The 10,246-nt window shown below is 48.2% G+C and overlaps 1 pseudogene across 1 annotated transcript; it reads right to left on the reverse strand.

The window, feature by feature from the left end:
- Positions 1-254: 254 nt before the first annotated feature.
- LOC148119071 (uncharacterized) lies at positions 255-9,629 on the reverse strand (annotated as a pseudogene). The gene is made up of 6 exons (XR_015735426.1): positions 9,262-9,629; positions 8,685-9,014; positions 6,530-6,599; positions 5,218-5,342; positions 1,856-1,911; positions 255-476 (listed from the first exon to the last, which is right to left on the reverse strand). The product of XR_015735426.1 is annotated as an uncharacterized LOC148119071 (transcript).
- Positions 9,630-10,246: the final 617 nt, after the last annotated feature.

A 10,246-nucleotide genomic window follows, 5' to 3' on the forward strand; every position in this document is an offset into this window, starting at 1 on the left:
CCAAAGGAAGGGAGGCGAAAGTCATCGAAGGCGCTGGCCCAGGTCTCTATGCAAGTAGACTGTCCCAGCAGTACTGGCCCTAGGCCGCCGGAGAGAGTGACCAGGGGTCCGCAAACCCTCTCCATGGTACTGTTCATCATCTTCCTTGAAGAAAGTGTGGCCCCAATAGTCTGAGACCAGCTACGCTGTAGGAAGTTGTTCCTCGGCTGGGACACAGCTTTATACCGATGTGCTCTGCCCTGTGCACTCAGCCCTCAGTTCCTGGTTTCCACCTCTCAGGCAGCTGCCTTGGTTGGCTGGAGTCTGTTTCTAGAGATGCTAGCATATTCCACAGACAGGGGGTCAGGCGAGGGCTTCTGGTAGGGCTGGGAACTGCTAGAGATGGAGTGCTGAGGGCTCACGTGGTTGAGGTGGACAAGGGAAGCATAAGAAATGGCCTCCGTGTCCTCAATGGGGAGGATCTGCTGGTTGACGTCCTAGAATCAAAGTAAACAGATGTCTGTTGATAGAGTAGCAGCTGCGGTGGCCAGTGGCCCGTGAGTCACCAGAGCAGGGCAGAGGGACAGGACCGGAGTTTAAGATGCCGAACACCAGGCTGGAGAGATGGTACGTGGCTGTGAGCTCTGGCTGCTCTTCTAGAGGACCTGGGTTTGGTTCCCAGCACCCACATAGCAGCTCACTATGGTCTACTAGCTCCAGTCCAGGGGATCTGACTCCCTTTTCTGACCACCTCACGCACCATATACACATGGCATACATACATGTAGACCAAACACTCATAAACAGAAACCAAGAATAAATAATCCCTTTCTTTACAAAGATATGAGGTGTGGCCCTGGACCTGCAGAGACTCTGGGTAGGGGTGGCTGGGAAAGTTGCCTTTCCTGCCCCTGAGCCGAGAAGCACTGGCCTCTCCAAGTTCATGCTCCAAACTGGAACCAGGCTTCACTACAAATCCATGAAACAAAGACTCTGGTGGTGGGGAATAAGTAATCATTAATCTGCATATATTTAATGTAGGGGATGGAGCACAGGGTCTTGCATTTGCATGGCAAAGACTACCCCTGAGCTACAGCCCCAAGCTTTGTGGACTGGGTCTCATTAGGTTGCCAAGCTGGCTTGAAACTGGAGACCATCTGGCCTCAGCCTTATAAATGCTGCTACCACACACTTCAAGGAACTTCTCAACAAGTTCTCCAAGTGAATCTTCTGCACATTCAAGCTGGATAAGGGCTGAGTTAAAGGGACTTGTTAGAGACACACTTCATGGAATCGATTCTAGTGTCTAAAGAGGGCTGGCCCAGGTGGCCGTGGAGCCTTCTAGTTCTGGGTGTCTTTAGTACTGAGAGTCTCGGGTCTGCAGGGGAGGCAGAGCTACCCACACCACCCAGTCCTCAGGAGGACTTAGGGGACATGGTTCCTCACATTTTCCCACACTGACTGGACCAGTGGCAGCTAGTCTGTAGACTGGCTGTGTCTTAAGACACAGGAAAATCTGTCTCCCATAAAGGTGATGGCCAAGAACTGGTTCTACCAACTCCCACCTCCTCTGTCTTGCCTTTGTCTGTTTGTCTTTCTGTCTCTGTCTGTCTCTCTCGTTTGAGTTTGGGAACACAAGAGAAGAAATATCGTGAAGGAAACACATAAACAGGTCGTGAGGACATGAGCAGTCCTGAGTGTGTGCCACCGCTTAGAGCAAATAGAAACTGAACACAGATCAGATTAACAATGAGAGATGCACACTGCAAGATAGTTTACAACAGCACATGCCCACCGGAAAGGTAGTTCACAGTGACAGATGTACACCGGAAAGCTAGGACCCCCTAGGTCCCAGAGGAGAGTCATTCCTACTTACAGTGGTTTCCTCCTTCTGACCTGGAAATTCTTCATAGATGTGGCATTCGTTCTCAACTGGGAGAAAACCAGAAAGTTAGTGGGGGATGTCCCACGTATCATCTCACCCAGTTCCCATAGCAACGCCAGGCTGGTACCCTGATGGGGGATTGGCCAGGGCTTGGCCAAAGGATGGATTCTGCCTGGGGAGCTCCCAAGCACTCAGCACTGAGGAGTGTCGAGGATTCTAGGAACCCTGATAGCCTGGCTGCCTGTGTCTGCTCTGCATAAGCCCAGTCAACTTCCTGGTCAGTTTCAGGTCACTCACTGCAAGTTCCATATTTAAACATCAGACATGGGTACAGTCTGTTCACGGATGGGGCTATGGTTGGAAGAGGTTGGCTTTCTAATATCTCATGTCAAAGCCCTCAGGGTAAGCATTTGCTATGAACACACCCTTCCACACTCACCCCTGTGTGCACACTCACACACACTCCTAAATGAAAACTCAGTGAGAATATGTGTGCCGGGTCTGAGCATGTCCCTGTTCCTATGTTGTTTTCTAAAATGTCACAGTGACCCACTGAACTGATTGCATGGCATTTGGAAACCAAGCAGATAGAATTCTGAAATTCTCTCTTACCTAAGGATTTTTTATGGAGCTTAACACTCCCAAGCTCCAGGAGCTCTTGTTCCACTCACACAGTCGAACCTTGTTGTCCAGAACTATCTGGAGGGCACGTGGGGAATAAATATGTGTGCACAGAGGGCAGGACACAGCAGCAAAGGATGCAGAAGTCAGCTGAAGGCCACGGAGTTCATGTGGGATTTATGCTAAAACCCAAAACTTGGAAGACTGACAAGTCCTTCAAGTACCGGGAGAAAGTTGGGTGTGGAGGTACCACATTTCTTTAATCCTGGCACACAGGAGGAAGAGATGGGCAGATCTCTACATCTGAGGCCAGCCCGGTCTGCACAGTGAGTTCCAGGAAAACTCGGACTACACAGAGAAACATGTCTCGAAAAAACCTTAAAAAATAAAAAATCCTGAGGGAAAACAATTTTCCCTTTGTACCACCTTCATTTTGGGGGGTGTTACTATGTAAGTGTGAGGGGTGCATGCTCATGGGCGTGTGTAAGTGTGTGCACATGTGTAGAGAAGCCAGCGGACAACCCTGAGTGCTGTTCCTCAGGAGCTGTCCACGTTGTGTTTTGAGGCAACTCTCAGTGGGACCTGGGCTGGCTGTTTCGGGGAAGCTGGAGGCGAAGCTGGTGAGCCTGTCTCCTCCTCTCCAAGGCTAGGAGTGCTAGTGTGTGCTCTGATTTCTATCCAGGTGCTGGATGTCGAATTCAGGTCCTCATGTTTACACAGCAAACACTTTACCAACTGAGCCATACCCAAGCCCCTCAATGTTTACTAAGGACATAGTTCAGTGGTAGAGTGTGTGTTTAACATGCCTGGGGCCTCGGTTCTTTTCTTAGTACCACAAAGGGAAAACATTATTGTGTATACTTTGAAATGTGTATATATAATACGCATTACATATTATAAGATTTTGAATACATAATAAGATGGTTAATAACATAGAACAATAAATTGGCCTGATTTTTATCCCTGTTGCCAAGACAAACACCCTGACATAACAGCAGCTCAGGAGAGGGAAGGCTCATCTGCTCACAATTACAAGTTACAGTCCGTCATTTCAGGAAGAACTCAAGCAGCCAGACAAACCCTCCTGCAGCCAAGAGCAAAGCGAATACACACATCCTGCTTGTCTGCTCTCAGCTAACTCCTTCTTACACTGTTTACAGCTTACACTGTTTCCAAGTCTCTGCCTGGGGAACGGTGCTGCCTGCATGGTAGGTTTACCGCATCAGCTAACAATCCTGCTAATCCCTCCTGCTGCAGCCATGCTCGCGGACTAACCTGGTCTAGAGAGTTCTCTGTTAAGACTGTCTTCCCAAGTGATTCTACGTGTGTCAAGCTGACAATGAAAAACCTAACAGCACACCCGTATCCCTCCTGTGGCAAGAGCAGTCACAAGCCATTCATGTGCTCAAAATACAGGGTATGACGTATTATTCTTGCCCATAATCTTCATGTTGTACATTAAATCCTTTGACTTATTCATTCTGCATAGTTACCATTTTGTATTTGACCTACATACATCTCTGCACTCTGACTACATACATCTCTGCACTATGACCTACATACATCTCTGCACTCTGACTACATACGTCTCTGCACTATGACCTACATACATCTCTGCACTCTGACTACATACGTCTCTGCACTCTGACTACATACATCTCTGCACTCTGACTGCATACATCTCTGCACTCTGACTACACACATCTCTGCACTCTGACTACATACATCTCTGCACTCTGACTACATACATCTCTGCACTCTGACTACATACATCTCTGCACTCAGACTACACACATCTCTGCACTCTGACTACATACGTCTCTGCACTCTGACTGCATACGTCTCCGCACTCTGACTGCATACGTCTCCGCACTCTGACTACATATCTCCGCACTCTGACTACATACGTCTCCGCACTCTGACTACATACGTCTCTGCACTCTGACTACATACATCTCTGCACTCTGACTACATACATCTCTGCACTCTGACTGCATACATCTCCGCACTCTGACTACATATCTCCGCACTCTGACTACATACGTCTCTGCACTCTGACTACATACGTCTCTGCACTCTGACTACATACATCTCTGCACTCTGACTACATACATCTCTGCACTCTGACTGCATACATCTCCGCACTCTGACTACATACATCTCTGCACTTCCTTCCTCATACTGAAAAGACAGATTTTCAAATGATATAAACATGCATTTCAATATCATTAACCAGAAAGTTCTTTATGTAGACTTAACAAGTCCATGCTCACAAAGTTGAAAAGAGTAGGGACTGGAGAGGTGACTCAGTTGTTAGGAGCACTGGCTGCTCTTCAAGATAACCCAGGTTCAATTCCCAGGCCCCACACGGTGGTTGACAACTCTCTGTAACTCTAGTTCCAGGTGGTCTGATAGGCACCAGGCATGCACCTGGTGCCTAGAAATACGTGCAAGCAAAGCACCATACACATAAAATAATTTTAAAAATTGAGATGAAAAAGTATATGATACAATATACTAGTATACTAGTATACAATATATGGCAAATAGTTGGGGAGTTGGGGTGCCTATAGGTAAGCCAATCTGAAGGCTGTGAGGAACTGGTCCCTTCAGCCGCATCCCCTCATTCAGGACCACCAGGTCTGCCACCTTGTGAAGGAAAAGGGAGCCAGTTGGACACTTTGCTTTTCAGGCCAGTTTCCTTGATGGGAAAACAAACAACACGGGCTCACCTTTCTGGGCTCTTCCTCGAGCATTCCTGAGGTACAGGACCACAAGGACAACAAACACGAGCAGTAACAGGATGGCCACTGCCACACCAGCAAGGGTGCCCTTCCACATCCAGTTATCTGGAGGACTGGGGAAGAAGGGTTAGTGGGGTGAGGAGAGCCAGAGCCCAGAACACTGCCTGCCAGAGAACCTTCTTCCCCAGGCCTCCAGTTCCCACAGCCTCTCCCGCAACCCAGCCTCTTCTGGGGTTTCCTGCTCAGCTGGGCAGGTGACAGCTTCACTGTGCACTGGGCCTGCCTTGTAGGTCCTGCGGTCTCCATCTTAGGGGAATGCTGAAAATGGTACAAGCCATTGCTCCTTTTCTGTAGCCTGCTCCTAACTTCTTTTCGACCCTGAACTTGCCAGTTCCAGCCTCCTTCCTGCAGGGATCTTGTACTACTGGCCACACACTGTCAAGGACACTGTTAAACATCTTAAAAGTCACAGAACTAGCTAGAGCCTGGGCTGGTGGCACAGGTGGCACAAGTTTTATCACTCAGAGGGCTGAGGTGTGAGGACCGATAGTTCAGTGCCACCTTGCATGATAGAGCGAATTAAAGACCAGCTTGAGATGTTGAGTGAAATCATGATCTCCAAAAAGAAAATATAAGGCTGAGAGTACAGTACCTAACTCTTGTCCATAAATCTGAAGTCTCAGTTTCAATCTTCACCATAAAAGATAGATGATAGATAGATAGATGATAGATAGATAGATAGATGGATGAGGATAGATAAATGATAGATAGGGTATAGATAGATGATAGATAGATCAATGATAGATAGATAGACGAGGATAGATAGATAGGTGATGGTCAGATAGATAAATAGATGATGGATAGATAGATAGATAGATAGATAGATAGATAGATAGATAGACAGAGGAATGAGGATAGATAGATGATAGATAGGTTTTAGATAGAAGATAGATTTCTGATAGATAAATAAATGTGTAGATGAATGACTGATAGATAGATTATAGATAGATGATAGATAGATGATAGATAGATAGATAGATAGATAGATAGATAGATAGATAGATAGATGGATAGATAGATAGATAGATAGATAGATAGATAGATAGATAGATAGATGATAGACAGACATTGGAATATTACTGTGATCTCATTTTGCAGATGAGAAAACTGAGGCCTATATAAAATGACCAGAAGTGGCCATTTACGTACATCTGTCCTGTGAGAGCTGGGCATCGGTCAGGGTGACAGTTGGGAACTATATCAGGAGAGTGGGGGACACACAAGAGTAGGAGTGTAGTACCTGTGAATGACAGGGCTGGTGGTAGAGGCCAGGACTGTTGTCGTACAGGAGGTCGTGGGTGGGGGTAAAGCTGTAAGAAACCATAATGAGAAGAGGAGGACCCCACGCGTGGTTCTGGAATCAGCAAGGGAGGACTCTGCCCTGACAGAAAGCCGATGCTGTGCTGTGAATGGCACTGGAGTCATGTCCCGAGGAAAGCCGCAGCACATGTGACTGTAAATGAGGCCTCTCCTGCTTCCTGCGTTCTTTCATTTGAAGATTTTTGTTATTTTTAATTATGTGTCTGTGGCGGGGGTGATGTGTGCACATGAGTGCAGTGCCCATGGAGACAGAGGAATGGGATCCTCTGGAGCTGGATTCACAGGCTGCTGTGAGCCATCTGAAGACGGGGCTGGGGACCAACCCAGGTCCTCTGTAAGAGCAGCAAGCACTCTAATCACTTAGCCATCTGCCCAGCCTCCAGTGTTCTTTTAGAAATGTGTGTTGTGTATGTACATGCATGTGAATGTTTGTGTGTATGCAGGTGCACACGTGTGCGTGTGTACATGTATATGTGTTCATGTGTGTGCATGCATATTTGTGTGCATGTTTATATGTATATGTGTCCATGTGTGTGCAAGCATATGTATGTGTGCATGTGTACATGTACATGCATATGTGTACATGTGAATGCTAAAGGGAAATTTTACAAATATTTACTTGAGTGTAGTCTATTTAATTTTATTTAATTTTTGAGACTGGGCTTCTCACTTACTGGTCTTTGCCAGTGAGCCCCAAGGATCCTCCTGTCTCCACGTCGCCAGTGCTGGGATCGCAAGCATGTGCCTACATGCCCAGCTTTGTCTTTGATGTGCATTGCAAATGGAACTTGCACAGTGACTCAGATAGGTTTCCATAATTATGATAAAACGCTCTGTCCAAAATAACTTATGGGAGAAAGAGTCTGTTGCTGTATACAGTTCAGAGTGCAGCTGCTAACAGCAAGGAACTCAGGACAGCAGGAGCTGGAAGCAGCTGGTTGCTCAATAAAAACATCAACAACAAAGACAACAAGAAGAGTTCAGGGTGCAGTCATCACAGCAGGGAACTCAAGACAGCAGGAGCCAGAAGCAGCTGGTTGTAGGTCGTCCACAGTCAGGCAGTAGAGACCAGTGAATGTTCCAGGCTCACTTCCCCTTTTATACAGGGTCTGGGACTCCAAGCTTAGGGAATGGTGCCGCCCACTTTTAGAATGGGTCTTCCCAGCTCAAGCTAAGATAGTCCCTCCCAGGTGTTGCCAGAGGCTTGTCTCCCTGGGGATTTTTGGTTCTACTACACTGACATCTAAAACCATCACACAGGGCACACACTTCATTGGCTAAGTCATCTCTCGAGGCCTGTGTCCATTATGTTTAAACATATAAGGTCACAAGTAATGCCATCCCTCTTTAGGGTGTGCCTGGGCCAAAGCTTTCCTGAAATAACCTCCAGGCCCCCTATAACCAAAGGGCTGGACATGCTCTATAACAGGGAAAGCCCTGGGAGGAGCTGTTCACACTGTGAGCACATGAACATGAAAGACTGATTCAGAGCCTTCTGTCACTGCAGTCTTCTGCACGAGATACACAGGAGACTCAGGCCACTAGCAGCAACCTCTGGGCCGCCTTCCCAGAGCTCAGAGGTTCTCAGTCATCAAGAGCAGATCTGAACAAGGACCACATCTCCCAGCCTTCCCCACTAAGCCCTTTGTATGCCTCTCTGTTTAGCTGTCTCCTCTTGGTCCACATCTCTCAGTGCCTTCTCCGTTTGCTCTGAGGTCTCTCTCATGTGATGGAGCCTGCCACCCCTGGAGAGAAGGTTTCTGATGGGATTGCAGGAAGGGATGTTTGGGAGTGGGCAGCTGTGACAGCTGGAGGGAAGAACAAGATCCTTCAATAAACAGAGTTGTGGCAGCAGCAGCAGAAGTGTTTAGAATAACTGGTAAAAACTGCCCAGAGATCAGCAAACCTGGGTTCTAGGGTTGGCTCTACACTGACCCAGAAGGGAGCCTTGCCAGGAGGGGGTCTTCCCTGTGCCCCAGTTCCCAGCTATTAGAAGCACAGTTTCTAGAGTCCTCTCCAACTCTGGATCCTGTTGATCAGGAAAGCTGAGAGACACATAGAAGGGGGAAGCTCACCTCTTGACACCACCAGGCGGATGGTTCTGAGAACACCGATTGCTCCACGATTGTCACGGATCCCACAATAGTAGAGACCCGAGTCTCCCACTGTGAGTGCAATCATGGTGACAGTGAAGTAGCGAGAGGCAGGATGGTCCCGGATGGAGAATTTTGGCCACCAAGTATTTGTGCTGAGACTGGACACTAACAATTTACAACTTTCCGTTGATGTTTGCTGACACCACACCTTCATCATGTTGACGTATTGGCTGTAATAATACTGGCATTTCACAGAAAATATCTGGCCCTCTTCTTTTTGATATAACTCTGCATCTTCTGCGCAATAGCCTGGGAAACACATACACCCTTCACATCAGAGAGTCCCCCAGTCTCCACAGCAGGGCTAGGAGAGTAGCTCCCTTTTCAGGGAGTGACCCTCTTTGTGTCTATGCTCAGGATGCAGCTTAGAGCCAGTCGCTGGCCATAACACACCATGTTTTCTGCCTTTCCAATAGAGCCCCATTTCGCACACCTCCCAGCCCCTTCCCTCTCCTGTCCCTGGTTCCTTCCCTCTATCCTTGTCCCCTGTCCTCACCTGAGGCCAGGAGCACCAGCAGGATGGGGGATAGCAGGTATGTGGCCTCCCAGGCCATAGGTCCTCTTCTCGAGCTGTAGGGGAGCAAGCAGGGAAGGAGGTAGGGATGCTCTGAGGAGAGGAGACCAGGTCAGGGCAGGGTCCAGGCAGCCCACACAGCCAGTGCAGGGTGAACTGCTGAGGAAGCTGGGACCTCCGAGGACAAGAGGGAAGCTGAGCAAGACCTGTGCGGCCCTGTGGCTCCTCCAGCACAGGCTCTGGTTTAAGGCTTCTGTACTGAACTAGATTAAGGCTCACAGAGATGGTGTAGTCTCCTGCCTCAGAAGACTGGGGTGTGGAAAGCTGAGAAAGCCCAGGAGGAAACCACAGTGAAGTAAGAGTCTTGCTCATTTCTATTCAGCACCACCCACAAGTTCCTCTCTTCCTCTTGTTTCTTAGCCTCAAGTTTCTGTATTTCCCCCCCCCCCCAAGTTTGTCTCCCACTGAAAGCAGGTGACAGAACCAGAGGTCCTTTGGAGACCTGGCTAGAACTCTAAGCCTTCTTTGACCTCCGGGGTCAGAACCTTGCTATTTAGCCCACCTGGGAACCAGAAATTTCTGTGTGGACTAGAAGGGATAAGAAGAAAGGGATGGACATGCATTCTCAGGAATGGAAGAGAAAGGGAGTCCTGATTAGTACTGGGGACCGCAAAGCTGGGTATGAAGGGAGAGAGCTCAGAAGGAGGGAAGGGAAAGAAGAGCCCCAGCCCTGTGTCATCCCCCACATACCCAGTTTCCTAACATGCCCCAGTCACTGCTGATGTCACTAGAAAGATTGTACTCGTCAAATGTCTTTCAAAATAACTGTCACAGGACAGCAAGACGGCTCAGCAGGCAGAGACACTTGCTACCAAGGCTGATAACCTGGGTTTGAGCTCCATGGCCCAATGGTGGAAGGAGAGAATCAACTCTTAATAGTTGTCCTCTGACTTCTACATACGTGCGA

This window comes from Myodes glareolus, chromosome 18 (genome assembly GCF_982192425.1).
Source record: "Myodes glareolus chromosome 18, mMyoGla1.1, whole genome shotgun sequence".
NCBI lineage: Eukaryota > Metazoa > Chordata > Mammalia > Rodentia > Cricetidae > Myodes > Myodes glareolus.